Genomic DNA, 23231 nt, shown 5'->3' with positions numbered 1-23231 from the left:
GCCGCAAGGCCCGCGGCCGGGGCAGACGCCGCCAACCCCGCCAGCGGGGCAGTGTGATCCGCTTGCGGCAGGAGCGGCGGGACGACGCCTGCGGAGTCCGCAGCGGACGGCGGCGCCACGGTGTGGACCACAAGGTCACGCCCAAGCGAGGGCGCCGGCAGCGTGGAGAAGACGGAGCTGATGCTCCTTGTCCCGATCGGAGCCGAAACAGAGAGGCATCGAGCGGGAGGTTGAGCAGAGCCGCAAGAGAGGCCGGGAGGAAGCCCGCAGCAGTGGAACCGGTGGTGGCGGCGCTCGACATGGCGGCGGCGCGATCGGTGGCGCGGCGGCGGCGGTGAAGGCGGCGGCGGCTGCGGCGGCGGTGCGGGTATTAGGGTTTAGAAGCGGAAGCGATCGTAACCTAGCGTGATACCATGTAAGACAATAAGTTTTGGGGAACCAGCACAACCCTCTAGGGGTGGCTTATCTCATTATATATAATGGTTGTGTTACAATATGTACCATATACGTACATAGGTACAGAAGCTATACATAGTCTAACAGTCTGCTAAGACGTCTGTGTCAAGCATCTCGCTGAGCTGCCACCCCAGCCTCCGGTTCAAGCGCTTATGCGCCCCGTCGACCGTGACTTCGGCGTCTATACTGCTGCGAGCCGCCGTCTCCACGGCCATGCTGTCGGCCGTTGTTGTTGCCTCTGCCATGATCTCGCCCCCGCTCAGCCGGCTGGTTTCATCAAGTCGGTCGGTTTCATCAAATCGCCGCCGTTTCCACTCCGGCAACTGCTGCAAGCCGCCTGGTTCCACTTTAAGCTGCCGATCCGGGTCACCTTCCATGGCCCTGCCGTCACGGACACGCGTCAAGCTTGGTTGACCCAGCCTCGTTATGCTGCTGACCTACGCCATGCTGCCTCAACCTCGTCAGCTTCATCAGCTGCTGGGACGCCTCCGCTTCAGGGTTGCCTCTGCTTGCTCCGACCCACCCCCACGCTCGGCCTCCCGCGCCCTGAGCCGCCCGGTCCTGAGTCGCCTCCGCCTCGCTGCTGCGCCCTACTGGGTCTCCTACGCCTTGAGTCGCCTCTGCCTCTGGATTTACCTTCTGCTTGCTCCGCGCCGCTTGCTGCAAAGGTCGCGACGCCTCTCCGCGAGACGGTCCCGCAGTCACCTCTTACTCAAGCTCGCCGCGCCGGGTCTCGCCAGCCGTTCATCCCAGTGCTGAGCTGTCTCTCCTGTTCCGTCATGGTTTTGCAGTGGCCGTCCGAGCCTCCCTGGTGCGAGACGCCCTTGAGACTTCTCCCTCGCCCGGCTTCTGTACGAGCTGCGGTGAGCCGCCGTTGGTTTCAACCTGCCATGGTCACAGCCCTCGCCTCCATTGACCAAGTACCCCGGACTTCTGCTCCAAGCCACCGCTCGTCGAGCGCCGCTTCACCGCGCCTCGCTCCGTGCTGAGCTGCCATGCTGCACTAAGCCGCCTGCTTTGAGCCGCCCCATGGTTGGCTGGCCTCGTCTCTGCTCCTTCATGCTCGCCGGTTGGTTGAAGGAAAAGATAAGAGGAGAATGGTTGAAAAGAATAAAAAAATCAATGGTCAAACATAACCCGGAGGACCCCTTCTGTGTCCGACGATGCCGTGCTTAAAGCTGCCACCTCTGTCATCATTGCTGGAATCCAACAGCTGATAATTCTTGATACGACATATCAGGTGAAATCCATCCTGTCAAGTTTCTATTGGTATATTTTTATCCGAGAACAAATTACTCTCGTCTGTGCAAATTTTTATGAAGAATTCATAATTACAAAGGAGACCATCAATCTATGGCCCTTGCCTACATCAGATGGGTCAATGGATAGGGTCAATTATAACCTACCGAGATTCAACATATTCCAGCAATCCACTGGTTATATCATGGTCAAGCATGGAGAGTCTGATGCCAACTCCTCGAGTAGTCTTAAGACTCGAGGGCTACAATGACATGACTCAGCAAATCTTGCCAGTTTCAGCAAGTTCAAGAACCCCAGGATGATGGAGGGAAATATAACCCGGTCCCGAAGGCTACTGCTATATTAATGAAAATTTAAAAGGCCGTCAGAAATATTCCGGCTCACAATGATGCTTCCGGTTTACAATCCGGTTCAAGGAAAATTTATCTACGACAAAGCTTTGAAGCTCTCATATCCGGTTCAAAATCTGGCTCAAGGTAAATTTGTCTCTTGCAAAGCTTTGAAGCTCTCAATATCCGGTTTAAGAATTTCCGGTTCAAAAAGAACTAATCCCTCGCAAGTTCGAGTTCTCAGAAAAATTAAAGGGACCAAAGAGAGTCTGTTGCAAAGCACAACTCAAACATAGGTACTCTGCTTCAACGACCATTGGGGGCAGATCGTATTCGAATCTAGCTTAACCCCTTTTGGGTCCGACTCTGGTCGTATTCAAATCAGAGTCGTTAAAAAACTCTCAAGGTCATTTGGGGGCTTCCTGTTCAAACATAGGTCGTATTCGAACCAAAGAGAACATAGCTGTCGGTACCCTCTTGATCAGCGCAATGCCAAACCCACTAGGGGGCTTCTTGATTGTATTTGAATCATAGATTAACCCCTTTTGGGTCCGACTTTGATCGTATTCGAATCAGAGTCGCTAAAACACTCTCAAGGTCATTTGGGGGCTTCCTGTTCAAAAATAGGTCGTATTCGAACCAAAGAGAACATAGTTGTCGGTACCCTCTTGATCGGCGCAATGCCAAACCCACTAGGGGCCTTCTTGATCGTATTCGAATCATAGCTTAACCCCTTTTGGGTCCGACTTTGATCGTATTCGAATCAGAGTCGTTAAAAAACTCTCAAGGTCATTTGGGGGCTTCCTGTTCAAACATAGGTCGTATTGAACCAAAGAGAACATAGCTGTCGGTACCCTCTTGATCGGCGCAACGCCAAAACCACTAGGGGGCTTCATGATCGTATTCGAATCCTAGATTAACCCATTTTGGTCCGTTTTACTGATTGTATTCGAATCAGAAACCTCATTTTTTTTCTCTATTTGGCTTAAGTTTTTTGAAAACAATCTTTGTTTTTGGCTTGAGACCTTTTATCTGAACCATATATGTGGTTTCGATTAACCCGGCTTGACTTTGGATGATAAGTCACCATCATATGACAATCATAAACATTTGGAAGAATGGGTTATCACCCTTACTGCACAACCGATATTATGATGGAGGTATTCAAAGTCGCTTCAGCGCAATGGTTATTATTTTATTAATGGACGTGATTTATTCTAACAATGGAGGCATATTAAATCGCCATCGGTCAAGAGTCGCTGGGTATTTAAACTTCGGATTTACTTATCAATAGATAAGGTATTCAAAGTCGCTTTGGCGCAATGGCTATTATTTTATCAATGGATATGGTTTTTTTATTCTACAATGGAAGGAATAGTCCCGAGTCGCTGCAGGCTTATGACCTGGCACTTGAGGGCTACATTATTCAAGTTGAGATTACATCAAATATGCAAGTCCCATGTCACTGCCAGTATGCACCATGGCACTTGGGGGCTAATGCAAAGTCATTTTTACTGGCCTTATTGAAGACTCGACTCATCACATTGTAATGACCCGGCCCTTGGGGGCTACCAATTGCTCATGTCAACAATTCAAGGTACACAAGTCTTAAATCCATTATATTGAAAGGTCCACTACACAATTGGAAGAGTACAAAGCTCTTAACCTTATGGACGTGGGTTCGATCCCCATCGAGAGGATTACAGCATATGATATTCTTTTCAAGGAAATATATATAAAGTCCCAGCTCAATATTATCTTACTGAGCCGGCCCTTGGGGGCTACATGTTACTGCTCAAGTCTACATCTACAAAGTCCCTGCTCATTATTGCATAATGACCCGGCCCTTGGGGGCTACACCGGTTGAAGTTTTTGTGAGCATAAGACGATTACAAGTCCCAGGTTGATGCAAGCATGACAAACCCGCACTTGGGGGCTACAGGTAACATGGATATGAGGAGAAATACTTTCAAATTCTCAGTTTTGAGCAAATCAGATTGACCCGGCATCACCAATCATTATGACCCGGTGTCTGCAACAATCATAGCCCGGCGTCTTCAAATTATGACCCGGTGTCAACAACAATTATGACCCGGCATCGTCTGTTTTATAACCCGGCTATTTTGGTAATGATAAACCAGCAAGTTTTACATCTTCAAGCCGGTTGAAAGTCAGATGAGTATTTCAAGACCAATATTTTTTAAGCCGACGCTATTGGAAGCCGATTCAAGTGGATTATTTCTTACAATATTTCTCTACAAGAGACCAATATCAGCAAAATTGACTCAGAAGCTGGCCTATTGACCCGGATGTCTCAAAAGAAGTATCTAGATTTTTTGCATTCACAAAGTTTGAACGTATCTACTAAAGGAGATTTGCTATGAGTTCATGGGCATGTATCAAGAAGGAAATGACAAGGACTTAAAGATGATTAGGTGCCGACTTACAAGAATATTTAACCCAGAGCACAACCTATCAAATTTTCTCTTTTGTTTATGTTGCAGATCAGTTTAACATGGATAAATCCAAATTAAAATGGGGGCTAGTGTCGGGGATATACCCCGCGGTGTAACCTGCCGGATGTAGGAGTATGGCGACTCACTGGTGACCCGCCCGGAGCTTGGCGACTCAAGAGTGACCCGCCCGATCTTGGCGACTCATTAGTAACCCGGCAGGCGGGTCAGACGGACGACAAGGCCCAAGGCCCAGAAGGCCGGTTCACGTTTATGGTGGGCCGGCTTAAGAGGAAAGCGTAAGGAATATTCCCTTACAAAGGAAGCAAGACTAGGACTCCACTTGTAATAGAGTAATCCTAATCCTACTAGGACTAGTCATGTAACCCGCCCCTTCAACATATATAAGGAGGGACAGGGCACCCCAAGGGGGACAGAAAACAAGATCTAGGGCTAGACACAAAGGGGGAGCCGGCTTATGCGGCGACTCTCTCATGAACATAATGAGATCTAGCCACAAACAACATGTAGGGCTATTACCAGATGATGTTTCCCGGGGCCCGAAGCTGTCTAAATCCTTGTCTTGTGTTGCGTTTCTCGATTCCTCTCAACCTATCTCAAGCTACTACAAAGATGCATTGGCCTCATGACTAAGTCCTCACACTAGGACATCTGCCGTGACAATTCCACGACAGATAGGAAAGGGTAGTGAGGTGGAGCTGCAGCAAGCACTAGCTTATATGGTGGCTAACATATGCAAATGAGAGCGAGAAGAGAAGCAACGTGTGGTCGAGAAGCTATAAGTGATCAAGAAGTGATCCTGAAGCTACTTACGTTCAAGCATAACACAAGACCGTGTTCTCTTCCCGGACCCTGCCAAAAAGATACCATCACGGCTACACACATGGTTGATTCATTTTAATTAAGTTAAGTGTCAAGTTTTCTACAACCGGATAATAACAAATTCCCATCTGCCCATAACCGCGGGCACGGCTTTGAAAGTTCAAACCCTGCAGGGGTGTCCCAAATTAGCCCATCACAAGCTCTCACGGTCAACGAAGGATATTCCTTCTCCCGGGACGACCCGGTTAGTCTCGGAATCCTGGTTACAAGACATTTCGACAATGGTAAAACAAGACCAGCAAAGTCTCCCGATGTGTCGGCAAATCCCAATAGGAGTTGCACGTATCTCGTTCTCAGGGCACACCGGATGAACACTACGTACAACTAAAACCAAACCCTCAAGTTTCCCCGAGGTGGCGCTGCAAGTGGCTCTGTTTTGGACCAACACTTAGAGGAGCACTGGCCCGGGGGTTTAAAATAAAGATGACCCTTGAGTCCGCGAAACCCAAGGGAAAAGTCTTAGGTGGCAAATGGTAAAAGCAAGGTTGGGCCTTGCTGGAGGAGTTTTATTCAAAGCGAACTGTCAAGGGGTTCCCATAACACCCAACCGCGTAAGGAATGCAAAATCAAGGAACATAACACCGGTATGACGGAAACTAGGGCGGCCAGAGTGGAACAAAACACCAGGCATAAGGCCGAGCCTTCCACCCTTTACCAAGTATATAGGTGCATTAAAGTAGATAAGATATAATAATGATATCCCAACAATATCCATGTTCCAACATGGAACAAACTTCATCTTCACCTGCAACTAGCAACGCTATAAGAGGGGCTGAGCAAGAGTGGTAACATAGCCAAACAACGGTTTGCTAGGAAAGGTGGGTTAGAGGCTTGACATGGAAATATGGGAGGAATGATATAGCAAGTGGTAGGTAGCGTGGCATAGCAATTGAGCGAACAACTAGCAAGCAAAGATAGAAGTGATTTCGAGGGTATGGTCATCTTGCCTGCAAAGTTCTCAGAGTTGTCGAAAGCTTGATCCTCGTTAGCGTACTCAACAGGTTCCTCGGTCACGTACTCGTCTCTCGGCTCTACCCAAAGCAAGAACACAAGCAAAGGACCAACAATCAAATCATGGTGCAATGCACAAGCAACATGATGCAATACATGGCATGATATGTAAGACATGATATGCAATGCATATGCGTGCTCCGAAAGGGAAAGAATGATCAAGGAATCAACTTGGCAAACCAAGCATGCCGCTGGAAAGATGAGATTATTTCGGTTGAAATCGATATAAAGATCACCGGAAACGGACGCACGGTTTGCAAATGGCAAGCAAAACAAGGATGGTGCAAAACTGCAATTAACAGCACGATGCTACTTAGCATGCAACAAGAAACTAAGCTACTGCACTCCATCAGAACAACAAAGCATATGGCAGTGATGTACACAACATGGTTGACAAAACATGAACACTGAGATACGACTAAAACACCCTAGAACAGGTTCAAACAAGCATGGAAAAAGTGCAAAAGATATCAGCATCACAGACTTAGTGAAAATACTAACATGTCAAAAACAACATCAGGAAACACTATTTAGAGCAAGCAAACAGCATGCTACAGGAACATATCATAGCTAACAAAAGAATGGAATGAATCTACTAAATGCATAGAACAAAAGTCCCTTAATGAACATGAGCCAAAAAGGCACAGAAGATATGATGTCACCCATGTAAACATAGCAAGTTTTATTAACAGTTCCAGACTTTGCATAAAAACAGAGCATGACATAAACAGAATTATGAAGGCAACTTTGCGAGCTCAAACCACTCACCACAAAGCATTGCATGACAATATAAGTATATCCACAACAAGATGACATGTTCATGAAGCTAACCATGGCAAGATCAAGCTCATAGGATGCTTGGATCACCAACAACAACCATGGCAAAATTGATTAACATGTTAACATTCTGCCAGGAACATTTTACAGCAAAAGTAGAGAAAGAACAAGACATGCTAGGGCACTCCATAATTGCAAGCAGGGGCATTTATGGATAGAGCATAACCATATGTTCAAAACCTACTTACTGAAGTATCTCAAAACAAGCATGGATATCACTGTAGCATGAAGTTTACATGGCATCAAAATAACATCACGCAAAAGACTTAGCAAAATCCTAAGTCCCTGAAAACAACAACATTGCGGAAGCTACTTTGCATGCTTGTGCTAGTCACCACATTGATCAAAAAAATGCAAGACAAGCACCACCATAAGTATGACATGTTGTAGTTCATAACACATGTAGAGCTCATGCTCATATGAATTACACATCAAATGTGACAAAAATGACAAATCACCATGGTATGATAAGTAACAGCAGTTAACATTTTATAACACTCTTGCATCGATGATTAGGGCATCAAGATGAACTCAAACAAGCATGCCACAGTGGAATGAAATGAAGAGCATCTCACAATGAACATTTCGGTATATCATATGCATGAAACGGAGCTACACTCATGGAGATATGAGGCAATGAACAGGGCATGAAATTATCATAGAAAAAGACTTGGACGAAAACGGGGGGGGGGGTCCGACCTCCAGATCTAGGGTTCGAGCGTGTCTCTCGAGGTTCACCGGACTTGCGCCAGAGGAGAGGGAGATAGTGGCCGGAGCTTCACCGGAGGAGGGGTCCGGCCGGCGAGGGTCGAGGACGAGGCGACGGATCCTGGCGAGGGGGCGACATGGCGGAGCGGCTCCCGAGGTGGGCGGCAGGCGATGCGGAGATCGGCGACGGCGCGGGGACCGGCGAGGGTGCGGGAGGCGGCAGCCAGCGACCGAGGCAGCGGGGCGCGGTCGCTGACGGCGCGGAGGAGGCCGGGCGGCGGGCGTGGCGATGGGCTTGGGGAGCCCCGCGCGGGCCGAGCGGGCCGGCGGCGCGCGCTGGTGGAGCTACCCACGTGGCAGTCTCTGGTTGGCCACGGCCGGCGGCAGGTTTCATCCGACTCGGGCCGGACGTGTCCGGCGTTGGGGGAAGGCTAGGTTAGGGTTTTATCTATGCGAGAATTTCGGAGGGGAGCACCTATTTATAGGTAGGAGGAGGTAGGGGTGTCCAAATGAGATGTAGTTTTCGCCCACACGATCATGATCTGACGACGGAGGGCATGGAAGTGGTTTGGATGGGTTATTGAGCTATTTGAAGGGGTGTTGGGCTGCAACACAAAAGAGGCTACCGCGGTTACCCGGTTAATCGTTGGAGCACCAAACGGACTCGAAATGGAACGAAATTTGACAGGCGGTCTACCGGTGGTGTACCAAGGCCCCTTGGCAAAGCTCAGTCCATTCCGAGAACGTTTAACACCCGCTCATGAAAAGAGACAAGAGGGGTGCGCCGGTGCATGTGGGAGTGTCGGATTGCAAGACGGACATCGGGGAAAATGCTCGGATGCATGAGACAAACATGTATGCAAATGCGATGCACATGATGACATGATATGAAATGCATGACACGAACAAAATGCAAAACAAAGAGAAAAACCCAACCACAAAGGGAATCTCATAACTTAAAGTCAAAAATGGCAAGAGTCGGAGTTACAAATATGGTAAGTTACATCTAGGGTGTTACAACACTCCACCACTACGAGAGGATCTCGTCCCGAGATCTAGGACTGAAAGAACTCCGGATATTCGGAACGGAGGTGATCCTCGCGTTCCCAGGTGGCTTCTCGGTTGGAATGGTGTGACCACTTCACTTTCAGGAATTTGATAGACTTGTTGCGAGTCTTGCGCTCAATTTCTTCAAGAATAGCAACGGGATGCTCATGATAAGACAAATATTCTTGAAGATCAATCTCTTCGAATCTGATGGTGCGCTCAGGAGTCTTGAAGCACTTGCGAAGCTGTGACACGTGAAACACATCGTGCACATTTGCGAAGTTGGACGGAAGCTCAAGTTGATAGGCGAGATCGCCTCTTTTACCAATGATCTTGAAAGGACCCATGTATCTAGGGGCGAGCTTTCCTTTGATACCGAAGCGACAAATGCCTTTCATTGGAGAGACGCGGAGGTAGACATGGTCTCCGATCTCGAAAGCCAAATCACGGTGCTTGCTATCATAGTAACTCTTCTGGCGCGATTGCGCGGCTTTGAGATTTTCACGGATGACTTTGCACATTTCGTCAGCCTCTGCAATTAAGTCATTGCCAAGAAGTTAGCATTCACCAGTTGTTGGGGATATGGCTACCAGATATGACCCGCCCAGGAGGGGCTGGGTCAACCACAATGGCGGGTTACTTAAGTGAAGCTCGAAGAGTATACAAGGTGACAGTTTACAAGAAGGCTTATAATAGGCCCAAGCCCAGAGGCGGCTTAAGGCCAGTAAGTATAAACCGCCATGTATGAATAAGACTTGTAAAGGAAGGCATGTAGAGATGTCACCGAGTTGGACACGTTGTATGAGCCGGCCAAGACTCTATAGGCCGCAGGGCGTCAACCCGTGTATATAAGGGGACGACCCGACGATGGCTTAGGGCAAGAAACAACAGATCGAGAGCCAAGCTAGCGTATTCGCTCCTTGGTCATCGAAACCTAGCAATACCACATCAACTGGACTAGGCTTCACCTTCACCTCAAGGGGCCGAACCAGTATAAACCTCTCGTGTCCTTTGTCCCGATTAACCCCTTTAAGCTTCCTAGTTGTGATGGCTCCACGATTAAGTCCCTTCACTAGGACATCTGCCGTGACAATTCCACGACAGTTGGTGCCCACTGTGGGGCCAGCGCACGGTGGATTTGAGTTCTTGAAGGGCAGCTTCGAAGGGCTCAAGGGATACGCTGTGGGCCGGATGACCAAGAGTCGTCACGGCAAGCTCTACATCAACGACACAGGCTGGGGCCCCGACACCGGCTCAATTGAGTACGGGTATCGGGTCCCCTTCGACGGGATCCACGTCTTCATCGGCCGGATCGGCGAGCCGGGTCCTGAGCTGGACATCTGCACCGACATCATCAAGACGGCTCAGTGCGCGAGACCCGCCCGGGCTCAGCCGGTTATGAAGCGTTCCTTCGTGGGATGCATCCATGGAGGGGAATTTTCTGAAGGATCTATGTCTAGTGGCGAGACGACTGTCCAGTCTGATGGCGAGTCATCCACGGGTGAGACAGATTCGTTGTATCAACTGCAAGATGGTGGGCTTGGGGGCTGTTCCGATGGCAGCAGTATTCCGGACCCCTTCGAGCCACCGAGCAGAGCAGGTGTCTTCATGACCGGCATGCAGGCCGCTCAAAACTCTACGGTTGCGGCAGCAATAACCACCGGGTCAGCAGCGGCCAGGTCAGGAGGCCCCGCGCGCCCACCGGCTCAGGTGCTGATGGAGCTCATGGATAGGATGACGACCCTATTGACTGTCGTGGTTGAACCGGCGGATCAGGCTCAGCATGATGCAAAGGTGGCACAGTTACGTTAGGAGGTAGCGCAAGCCAAGGAAAACCTGGCGGTGGAGGACATCAGGATGGCTGCAGAGCAGGTGGCTTTGGATGCTTGGGCTCAGCAGCTTCAATAAGAGGCTTTTCGGCTCACGATGGATCTGAACGCATCAAACGAGGCGACTCTTCGACGGTGATCAAAACGCGAAGGGCTAGAGAACTCCTTCAGACGGCTCTGGCACGGCAGGAGGCATACTCTTATAGTCGAGACAGGATTCATTCGACCCCTCGCCCAAGCCGGAGCCCGAGCTATAGCAGGCATATGGATTCAGCAGTCGTGTCAAGCAATGCCCAGTGCTGTAACCAGCCATGCAAGCATGACCCGGCGTGTGATGGAGCTCTTAACTTGGTTGACCAGGATAGGATCCGCCAAGAGGGTTAGCGGGCGGTTCAAGAGGCAGCTGAGCAGGCGGCTCACTGATGTCTACTACACAACCTTCTTCTTGTAGACGTTGTTGGGCCTCCAAGTGCAGAGGTTTGTAGGACAGTAGAAAATTTCCCTCAAGTGGATGACCTAAGGTTTATCAATCCGTAGGAGGCGTAGGATGAAGATGGTCTCTCTCAAGCAACCCTGCAACCAAATAACAAAGAGTCTCTTGTGTCCCCAACACACCCAATACAATGGTAAATTGTATAGGTGCACTAGTTCAGCGAAGAGATGGTGATACAAGTGGTATATGGATAGTAGATAAAGGTATTTGTAATCTGAAAATATAAAAACAGCAAGGTAGCAAGTGATAAAAGTGAGCGTAAACGGTATTGCAATGCTAGGAAACAAGGCCTAGGGTTCATACTTTCACTAGTGCAAGTCCTCTCAACAATACTAACATAATTGGATCATAAAACTATCCCTCAACATGCAACAAAGAGTCACTCCAAAGTCACTAATAACGGAGAACAAACGAAGAGATTATGGTAGGGTATGAAACCACCTCAAAGTTATTCTTTCCAATGAATCTGTTGGGCTATTCCTATAAGTGTCACAAACATCCCTAGAGTTTGTACTAGAATAACACCTTAAGACACAAATCAACCAAAACCCTAATGTCACCTAGATACTCCAATGTCACCTCAACTAAATGCCTCTGCATATTTAACAGTCCTATCCTCAAATAGAATCATTAAAGAAGCAAACATAACAGCAATCTACCTAAACAGGATAGTCTATAAAGAATGCTGCAACATCCATACTTCCCTAACTCCAAGAATTATGAAAGAAAATTCCCACTGTAGTAAATTTATCAGAGCTTAATATGCAAAAGGTTTCAACATTTTATCACATTCCGACTTTTCTAGGGAATTATTGCAACAGCGGTAAACTTTCTGTTTTCAAACAGCAACATGTATACTTGTAACATAGGCATAGTAAAGGCTATCAATGCCACTTTTATTGAAATTAAAGATGCAAAATATTGTTCTAAATAACAGGAAGCAAATCCTAACAAAATAAATTGACGCTCCAAGCAAAACACATATCATGTGGTAAATAAAAATATAGCTCCAAGTAAAGTTACCGATGAACGAAGACGAAAGAGGGGATGCCTTCCGGGGCATCCCCAAGCTTAGGCTCTTGGCTATCCTTGAATATTAACTTGGGGTGACTTGGGCATCCCCAATCTTAGGCTCTTGTCACTCCTTGTTCCATAGTCCATTGAATCCTTACCCAAAACTTGAAAACTTCACAACACAAAACTTAATAGAAAACTCGTGAGCTCCGTTAGTATAAGAAAGTAAATCACCACTTCAAGGTACTGTAATGAGATCATTCTTAATTTATATTGGTTTTAAACCTACTGTATTCCAACTTATCTATGGTTCATACTATCCGATACTACTCATAGATTCATCAAAATGAGCAAACAACACACGAAAAACAGAATCTGTCAAAAACAGAACAGTCTGTAGTAATCTGGATCAAACGTATACTTATGGAACTCATAAAATTCTCAAATAAATTGCTGGACCTGAGGAATTTATCTATTAATCACCTGCAAAAATAATTAACTAAATATAAATCTCCAAATAAAAATGGCAGCAGTTCTCGTGAGCGCTAAAGTTTCTGTTTTTTACAGCATGATCAACAAGACTTTCCCCAAGTCTTCCCAAAGGTTATACTTGGAACAAACACTAATTAAACACATAAAACCACATCTAAACAGAGGCTAGATGAATTATTTATTACTAAACAGTAACAAAAATAAAATTGGGTTGCCTCCCAACAAGCGCTATCGTTTAAAGCCCCTAGCTAGGCATGATGATTTCAATGATGCTCACATAAAAGATAAGAATTGAAACATAAAGAGAGCATCATGAAGAATATGAATAGCACATTTAAGTCTAACCCACTTACTATGCATAGGGATTTTGTGAGCAAACAACTTGTGGGAACAAGAATCGACTTGCATAGGAAGGTAAAACAAGCATAACTTCAAACTTTTAAGCACATAGAGAGAAAACTTGATATCATTGCAATTCCTACAAGTTCCTCCCTCATAATAATTTTCAGTAGCATCATGAATGAATTCAACAATATAACCAGCACCTAAAGCATTATTTTCATGATGCATAAGCATAGAATTTTTATTACTGTCCACACAAGCAAAATTCTTCTCATGAATAATAGTGGGAGAAAACTCAACAAAATAATTATCATGTGAGGCATAATCCAATTGAAAACTAAAATCATGATGACAAGTTTCATGGTTATCATTATTCATTATAGCATACAAGTCATCACAATAATCATCATAGATAGGAGGCATGCTTTCATCATAATAAATTTGCTCATCAAAACTTGGGGGACAAAAAATATCATCTTCATCAAACATAGCTTCCCCAAGCTTGTGGCTTTGCATATCATTAGCATCATGGATATTCAAGGAATTCATACTAACAACATTGCAATCATGCTCATCATTAGTGCCAAACATTTTAATGCATTCTTCTTCTAGCACTTGAGCACAATTATCGGAATCCTTATTTTCATGATAGATATTAAAAAGATGAAGCATATGAGGTATCCTTAATTCCATTTTTTGTAATTTTCTTTTATAAACTAAACTAGTGATAAAACAAGAAACTAAAAGACTCGACTGCAAGATCTAACGATATACCTTCAAGCACTCACCTCCCCGGCAATGGAGCCAGAAATGAGCTTGATGTCTACTACACAACCTTCTTCTTGTAGACATTGTTGGGCCTCCAAGTGTAGAGGTTTGTAGGACAGTAGCAAATTTCCCTCAAGTGGATGACCTAAGGTTTATCAATCCGTAGGAGGCATAGGATGAAGGTGGTCTCTCTCAAGCAACCCTGCAACCAAATAACAAAGAGTCTCTTGTGTCCCCAACACACCCAATACAATGGTAAATTGTATAGGTGCACTAGTTCGGCGAAGAGATGGTGATACAAGTGGTATATGGATAGTAGATAAAGGTATTTGTAATCTGAAAATATAAAAACAGCAAGGTAGCAAGTGATAAAAGTGAGCGTAAACGGTATTCAATGCTAGGAAACAAGGCCTAGGGTTCATACTTTCACTAGTGCAAGTCCTCCCAACAATAATAACATAATTGGATCATAAAACTATCCCTCAACATGCAACAAAGAGTCACTCCAAAGTCACCTATAGCGGAGAACGAACGAAGAGATTATGGTAGGGTACGAAATCACCTCATAGTTATTCTTTCCAATCAATCCGTTGGGCTATTCCTATAAGTGTCACAAACAGCCCTAGAGTTCTTACTAGAATAACACCTTAATACACAAATCAACCAAAACCCTAATGTCACCTCAAGAATCCGTGGGTATGATTATACGATAAGCGTCACACAATCTCAGATTCATCTATTCAACCAACACAAAGGACCTCAAAGAGTGCCCCAAAGTTCCTACCGGAGAATCACGATGAAAACGTGTGCCAACCCCTATGCATAGGTTCATGGGCGGAACCTGCAAGTTGATCACCAAAACATACATCAAGTGAATCAAGTGATATCCCATTGTCACCACAGATATCCAAGGCAAGACATACATCAAGTGTTCTCAAATCTTTAAAGACTCAATCCGATAAGATAACTCCAAAGGGGAAACTCAATTCATTACAAGAGAGTAGAGGGGGAGGAGAAACATAAGATCCAACTATAATACCAAAGCTCGCGATACATCAAGATCGTGCCAAATCAAGAACACGAGAGAGAGAGAGAGAGAGAGAGAGAGAGAGAGAGAGAGATCAAACACATAGCTACTGGTACATACCCTCAGCCCCGAGGGAGAACTAGTCCCTCCTCGTCATGGAGAGCACCGGGATGATGAAGATGGCCACCGGAGAAGGATTGCCCCCTCCGGCAGGGTGCCGGAACGGGTCTAGATTGGTTTTTGGTGGCTACAGAGGCTTCTGGCGGCGGAACTCCCGATCTATTGTGCGTTCTAGAAGTTTTAGGGTACAACGATATATATGGGTGCAGGAAGTACGTCGGAGGAGCCACGGGGACCCCGCGAGGCAGGGGGCGCGCCCTAGGGGGGTGGGCGCGCCCCCCACCCTTGTGGGCAGCCCGTGTCTCCCCTGATGTGCACTCCAAGTTCCCTGGGTTGCTTTCCTTCCAAAAATAACTTCTCCAGTTGATTTCGTTCCGTTTCGACTCCATTTGATATTCCTTTTTCTCGAAACACTGAAATAGGCATAAAACAGCAAATCTGGGCTGGGCCTCCGGTTAATAGGTTAGTCCCAAAAATAATATAGAAGTGGAAAATAAAGCCCAATATTGCCTAAAACAGTAGATAATATAGCATGGAGCAATCAAAAATTATAGATACGTTGGAGATGTATCACTCACCAAGCTTTTCCGGTTTATCCGACAACCTCTGTTGAAGCAAGTGTGGCCAGAAGGACAGAGGTGTCCCTTGCTTGGTGCCGGCTCTACGTAATGAGCGCTTGCCAAAGGATTTCAAGGGGCCTCGGAAGGTGCCTAATTACACAGATGACTTACAGCCTGGGGCATGGATTGAAAGTTATGAAATGGCCATGGGATTGCTGGAGGTCAGTGATGCAACAATGGCTAAGTACTTCACTATGATGCTGGATGGAACAACCCGCACTTGGTTAAAGGGACTGCCCCCTAATTCCATTGGTTCCTGGGCCGAGTTAAAGGCCCGGTTTATTCAGAATTTCAAAGATACATGCAAGCAGCCCATGTCGATTGTGGACTTGACTAATTGCAAGCAAGAGGAAGGTGAGTCCATGACCCATTGGGAGCGTCGGGTGAAGGAAATAATACATTCATCTGATAAAATGGATGCCGGCTCTGCGGTCTTAATGTTGGAGAAAAATTGCCGTTTTGAACCTCTGAAACAGAAGCTAGGGCGGCTCAAGCGCGATTGTAATGACATGGGCCAGTTGATGGCGGCTCTAGTCAAATATGCCGACTCAGATAGTACCAAGGACCCTGCGTCTGATGAAGATAAGACAGGGAAGGGAAAGAAGAACGGCAATGCTAAGCGTCTTCAGCATAACCTGGCAAGTCAAGGAGGTAATAACAAACGTAAGGCTGACGGCAGCTCGGAGTTTGTGGCGAATGCGCAAGGCAACAATCAACAACATAAGGGGAGGCCACCTCCTCAGTCAGGCGGGTCAGGTCCCACCCTCGAGCAGTTGCTAAATGAACCCTGTCCAAGACACGGCACCCGGGAGAAGCCGGCCACCCATCTATGCAAAGACTGTACGACCATGAGGGCTTTCAAGAATTCTAACATGTTCGACGATAATCATGGACCTGGCGGCGACTCATGCGGTGGCGGTTTTCATGGCCCGGGTGGCAATTCAGGCGGTGGCGGTTTTCATGGCCAAGGCCCTCAAGGTAATCAAGGTGGTTATAATCAACAATCTGGCCAAGGAGGTCAGCAGCAGCAGCAATCCGGATTTCAGAGTAACCCAAAGCAGCTAAGTAGTGGGCAGTATCATGTGTTCACCACCAGTTTATGCAAAAGAGACCAAAAGCTTCATAAGAGAGCGGTACGCTGTTGAGCTGGCGGTTCCTCGTTATTTGAGATGGTCTGAGCAGCCTATTCTGTGGAGTAGGGAGGATCACCCTCCCTGGGTTGACAATCCGGGTCATCTGGCTTTGGTGGTGGTGCCTCAGGTTGGTGGATATAAATTCACTAAAGTACTCATGGACGGAGGCAGTAACATCAACATCCTCTATCATGAGACGTTCCATCGCATGAGGTTGACTGACAAAAGTCTTAAGACGTCCAACACTGTTTTTCATGGAGTGGTGCCTGGTAAGTCGGCATACCCAGTAGGTAAGATTGAGTTGGAGGTAGCTTTTGGAGATGAGCATGATTCCAGGGCTGAGAAATTAACCTTTGAGGTGGTCAAAATCAAGAGCCCGTATCACGCCCTATTTGGATGACTGTCTTATGCAAAATTCATGGCACGACCGTGTTATGTTTATCTGTAGCTCAAGATGCCGGGTTATAAAGGTACTATCACAGTACATGGAAGTCGGAAGAATCCTTAGAGTCTGAGAAAGGCGATGATGCTTACGTGGAATCTGTTTACGCAAAGGAGGAGTTAAAGTTCTACAAAGACAACGTTGACCCGGTAGACATGACATCTTTGAAGAAGCCAACTACGGAGCATGAGCTAGCGCTGAAGTTTAAGTCAGCTGACGATACCAAGATGATTGATTTTGTGCCTGGTGACTCATCTAAACAATTTATTATCAGTGCTAATTTGGATCCCAAATAGGAAGGCGCGCTCATCGAGTTCATCCGTGAGAACCGGGACATCTTTGCATGTAAGCCTTCTGACATGCCGGGTGTACCGAGAGAACTCGCTGAGCACACTCTCAATATTGATCCAAAGTTTAAGCCGGTCAGGCAGTTTCTTCGGCAATTCAACAAGGAAAGGCGCAAGGCTATTGGAGAAGAGGTGGCCCGGCTTTTGGTAGCCGGGTTCATTATTGAAGTCTTTCATCCAGAGTGGTTGGCTAACCCGGTGCTTGTACTCAAAAAGAACGGCACCTGGCGCATGTGTGTGGATTATACAGACTTAAACAAATCTTGTCCGACTGATCCTTTCGCTCTCCCTCATATTGATCAAATCATTAATGCTACGGTGGGTTGTGAGCGTTTGAGCTTTTTGGATGCTTATTTTGGTTACCATCAGATCAAGATGGCGGTTAAGGACCAGGAGAAGACAACTTTCATTACTCCATTTGGAGCCTTTTGCTATATGTCCATGCCCTTTGACCTTAAGAGTGCCCAGGCGACTTATCAGTGGTGTGTGCAGAACTGTCTTCATAATCAGATTGGGTGTAATGTTCATGCTTATGTGGACGATATAGTGGTGAAATCCAGAGAGAAGGAAACCTTGGTAGATGATCTGAAGGAAACCTTTGATAACCTCCAGGTCTACAAGATGATGCTTAACCCAGCCAAGTGCGTTTTTGGAGTACCGGCGGGCAAGCTCTTGGGTTTTTTGGTGTCTAACAGAGGCATTGAGGCTAACCTGGTGAAAATCAAGGAGATTACGTCTTTGGCTAAGCCGGCGTGCATCAATGACGTTCAGCGGTTGGTGGGTCGTGTCGCAGCTCTAAGCCGGTAATGTGTGAAGGCTATGTTGTTATATCAAATGATGAAGAAGACGGATGATTTTGTCTGGAGTGATGCTACTAACTCTGCCTTTGAAGATCTGAAAAGACAACTCGCTGAGCCACCGGTTCTTGCTGCTCCCGTTGATAAGGACCCACTGTTGTTATATGTGGCTGCTAACACACGTGTTGAGGCATATCTCTCTCGATGTGGTTTTGGTGATTGATGACAACGTGTTTGCGGACTAATCGTGTGCTTTGAGCGTTTCAGAGATTCATCCTTGGCACAAGATGATTTCTTCCCCTTGGAGTTTCATTCAAGACGGTGTAGCTCTTTTGTTTCTCTTTCGGTGGTCTAGTTGCGTAGAGGGCACCGTAGTATCAAGAGGGGGTCCGTTGTGGTATTGCTTGGGTGGAATCAACACGTACACTTCCGCTTCTCACCCTCAGAGCTCTTCCACTTCAATGGAGAGATCTTTTCTCTACTTGTGTGTCTTGTCTGGGTCCCAGCGGTAGTACCGTGCTACCCAGCGGTAGTACCGCTGAGGGGTCACAAGCGGCAGTACCGCTCCGCAGCGGTAGTACCGCCGGTGACTCCGCAGCTGTACTACCGCTGGCTTGCCAGGTTCCTACCACCTCGACTCAAGGGCTCTTTTTCTCGTGTCGGCTTTTGCGGCACTAGTTGCAGCAGTAGAGGCAGCAGTACCGCTTCTCAGCGGTAGTACCGCCCCTACCACCGCGGTAGTACCGCTCTGGGTCCAGGTCCCTGCTTCTCTCCTTTGCACGGCAGTACCGCTAGCGGGAACGACAGTACCGCTGGCTCAACGGTAGTACCGCCCACCCAAGCGGTACTACTGCCCTCTGCGGGGCTGTTTAGTGGGGCAACGGTTGGATTGTTTCCCCCACTATAAAAGGGGGTCCCCTTCTTACCCGTTGACCTACCTCTTCCCTCTCAAGCCCCATTAATGCTCCAAGCTCCATTTTTGCCCGATCTATCTCTCTAGCCAATCAAACTTGTTGATTTTCTCGGGAGTGGTTGAGAAGGCCCCGATCTACACTTCCACCAAGAGATTTTCGATTCCCCCACCTATCCCTAGCGGATCTTGTTACTCTTGGGTGTTTGAGCACCCTAGACGGTTGAGGTCACCACGGAGCCATAGTCCATTGTGGTGAAGCTTCGTGGTACTGTTGGGAGCCTCCGATTAAGTTGTGGAGATTGCCCCAACCTTGTTTGTAAAGGTCCAGTCGCCGCCTTCAAGGGCACCAATAGTGGAATCACGACATATCGCATTGTGTGAGGGCATGAGGAGAATACGGTGGCCCTTGTGGCTTCTTGGGGAGCATTGTGCCTCCACACCGCTCTAACGGAGACGTACTTCCCCTCAAAAGGGAGGAACTTCGGTAACACATCCTCGTCTTCACCGGATCCACTCTTGGTTATTTCTTACCTTTACTTGTGCAAGCTCTTTAGTGTTACTTCTCTTGCTTGCTTGTTTGTTTGTTGTTATTGCATCATATAGGTTGCTCACCTAGTTGCACATCTAGACAACCTACTTTGATGCAAAGTTTAATTTGGTAAAGAAAAGTTAAAAATTGTTAGTTGCCTATTCACCCCCCCTCTAGTCAACCATATCGATCCTTTGAATTGGTATCAGAGCCTCGTCTCTTTATTGAGGACTTTACCGTACGAAGAGTATGGTTGATACCATTGACGATGTGGAGGAACACTCCGGTGTGAATCCGATCTCGTCTACGGGCGATGGGGGAACCTCGGTCTCTCATGAGGAGTTCAATGTGGCCTTGGAGACATTGAAAACCTACATGACGACCGAGGTTGAAAGCATGTTTACTAAATTCCTTGAAGGGCTTAAACTATCCACCACACCGTTGAGAGTGGGTAATCCCACCGACAAGGTGACGGATGCTACCTCCGATAAGGGGGGAAGCTAGTAGTGAAAATGCTCCTTCTTCTAGTGGTAAGAATGGCACCAGCATCTTTGCTCATGTGGAACCACCACTTGTTTATGGTGGACCGGTTCCTTCCACTCATTTGAATCATGCCGGTCCTCCCCCTAAGATTGTGAAAAATAAGGACTTTGATTCTTGGGTTTACCGCTTTAGACGTCATTTAGATCATGTGAACACTAATCTTTGGAGAATCATTGAAGAAGGTTTCTATCAGCATGATCCAAGCAACTTCACTCCTCGAGAAGCCGCGGATAATCAATTCAATGAGAATGCTCTCTTCATCATTCAAGATGCAATTACACCCGAAGATCTACCTCATCTTCGGCCCTTCACCTTGGCCAAAGACGCATGGCTTTGTGTTGTCTCACTCTACCGGGGAAGTGCAAGCATTCAACGCTCCAACTATGAAGTGGTGCAAGATGAGGCCGATGAGTTTGCAATGAAAGAAGATGAAGAACCTCGTGAGCTTTATCGGAGAGTAACCAAACTCGCAGTCTCACTCCGAGATCACGGGAGCAAGGACACGGATGACAATTGGATCAAGCGCAAATTCCTCAAGGCAATGATGCCCTACCACAAGGCCATGTCCTCCATCATTCGTCAAAGGCCGGACTTCCACACTTTAACCTCAAGCAAAGTGTTGGATGAGTTTGTGGCCATGAACATTTTGGACAAGACCGCCGACAATGCGGTGCTTCGTTCTCAAAGGGCAAAGAAGCCCAACCTTGCATTGAAGGCCAAGCTCTGCGTTGAAGAAGAAGAAGAGGAAGAAGAGGAGAGCAACCCCGAAGATACAAAGTATGCATATCATGAACACATGGCACTTGCTTCAAGGCAATTTTGGAGCAAGAAAAACTCAAGGCCAAACTTTAACAAAAACAACTCAAGTGGCACGAAGAGCAAGCAACATGTAAGGACTTGCTACAATTGTGGCAATGTGAGTCATTTTGTTGCGGAGTGCACGTATGAGAAGAGGGAAGACAATGGTGGCAAGCTCATCCGAAAGGACAAGGCCAAGTCGTTCCCCAACAAGAGCAACTTCACCAAGAAGACTCCTCCCAAGGCATTGGCGGTACAAGAAGAGTACAATGAGGATGATGACGATGATGAAGATGGTGAGTCGGTTGCCATGGCCTCAGTTGCCATTGCGACGACTACACGGGTGTCTCTCTTCGACTCACCCAATGAGAGCATCACTGCCAATTGCCTCATGGCTAAAGCCACCAACAAGGTAACCTCCAATATCAAAACTACCATCATTAATCATCCTTCTTCGACGGATAGCATTCATGAACATGAGGGAGCTAATGTGGAGGTGAATGAGTTTGATGCCTTTATGGGCAAACTTAAGGGTAAATCCAAGAAGCACTTTGTTGCTCTCTTGGAACAACTTGGTGAAGCCAATGACATGATCGAGGCTCACGAAGATACCATCTCTAAGATGGAAGGGCATAGTCGTGACTATGCCGATGAGATCTCGGATCTTTCCAATGCTCTTGAGGAAGAGCATGGTCTTCATTTGGCTCTTGAGGAGTCACACAATGTTGATCATGCTTAGTTAAATAAAGATTTTGATCATGTTCTCATTGTTTCTCGTGTGCTAAACTCCAAGAAGGCCGAACTTGAGGTTGATTTTGCTAGACTCAAAGAGGAGTTTGATCTACTTGACAAGGCTCACAAGGTCTTGAAGGGTGCTCATGCTAGCCTCAAAGAGTCTCATGATCAACTTCAAGTAAAGCTAACCAAGGAAAAAAACCACTTTTCCTCGTATGATGTTAATTGATAATGCAAATGCTACTAACCCGTGTTGTGAGCATGTGCATCTTGTTGAGGAGAACGCTAAGCTAAAGGTGCAACTTGAGAAAGGTCTTGCGACCTGCATACAAGGCAAGAAGAACCTCAACGACCTCTTGACCAACCAAAAGGGAGTTGTGGCCAAGGAAGGGGTTGGGTACGTGCCCGAGTCCAAGAACAAGAAGAAGAATGACAAGACCAAACGACCTCCTCCTCTCATGCAAACCTTTGTGAAGGAGGGAGAGAGTGCTTCCAAGGAGAAGAAGAATAATGCGAAGGATGGCGGTGTCAAGAAGGGCAATGCCACCCTTCCATCAAAGCTGACTACTTTAATCCTTCTTATGTGTTATGTCGTGCTAGTGATGGGCATGTCTATGCCAAATTTGTTGGTTCTCCTCATGAGTACATTGAATGGTCTATTTGGGTTCCAAAGACCCTTGTTACTAACATCAAAGGACCCATTACAAAATGGGTACCTAAAATCAAGCATTGGTCTCTTGTAGGTGTTTGCTTCCGGTGGGGGATCATGGTTGCTCGATAGCGGAGCTACAAATCATATGACCGGAAGCAAGGACTTAGTGGTGGACGTGCACAAGATTCCATCTATGCCCACCAATGTCGAGTGGGGTGACGCCTCATCTTCTAAGGTATTGGGACTTGGCAAGGTAGTCATCTCTCATGATCTCACGATCGAGAAGGTCATGCTTGTTGAGTCCCTTGCGTACAATTTACTTTCCGTCCATCAACTTGCAATCATGGGCTTTGCCACTTTATTTGATATTGATACCGTGGCCCTCTTGTGGAGCAAGACTCTTAAAGTAGCCTTTGTTGGGCATGTCGAGAACAGTCTATATGTGATTAACTTTTCGGAGCGACCCACTAAGACCGTGACATGCCTAATGGCTAAAGTTGATGTGGGATGGCTTTGGCATCGCCGTCTAGCCCATGTCAATATGAGATCTTTGCAAAGTCTTCTCAAGGGGGACCATGTCTGTGGACTAACGAATGTTAGTTTTGCTAAAGATCGTGCTTGCAGTGCTTGTAT

The sequence above is a fragment of the Triticum dicoccoides genome, chromosome 2A, assembly GCF_002162155.2.
Source record: "Triticum dicoccoides isolate Atlit2015 ecotype Zavitan chromosome 2A, WEW_v2.0, whole genome shotgun sequence".
Classification (NCBI taxonomy): domain Eukaryota; kingdom Viridiplantae; phylum Streptophyta; class Magnoliopsida; order Poales; family Poaceae; genus Triticum; species Triticum dicoccoides.
This window is presented reverse-complemented; position numbering follows the sequence as displayed.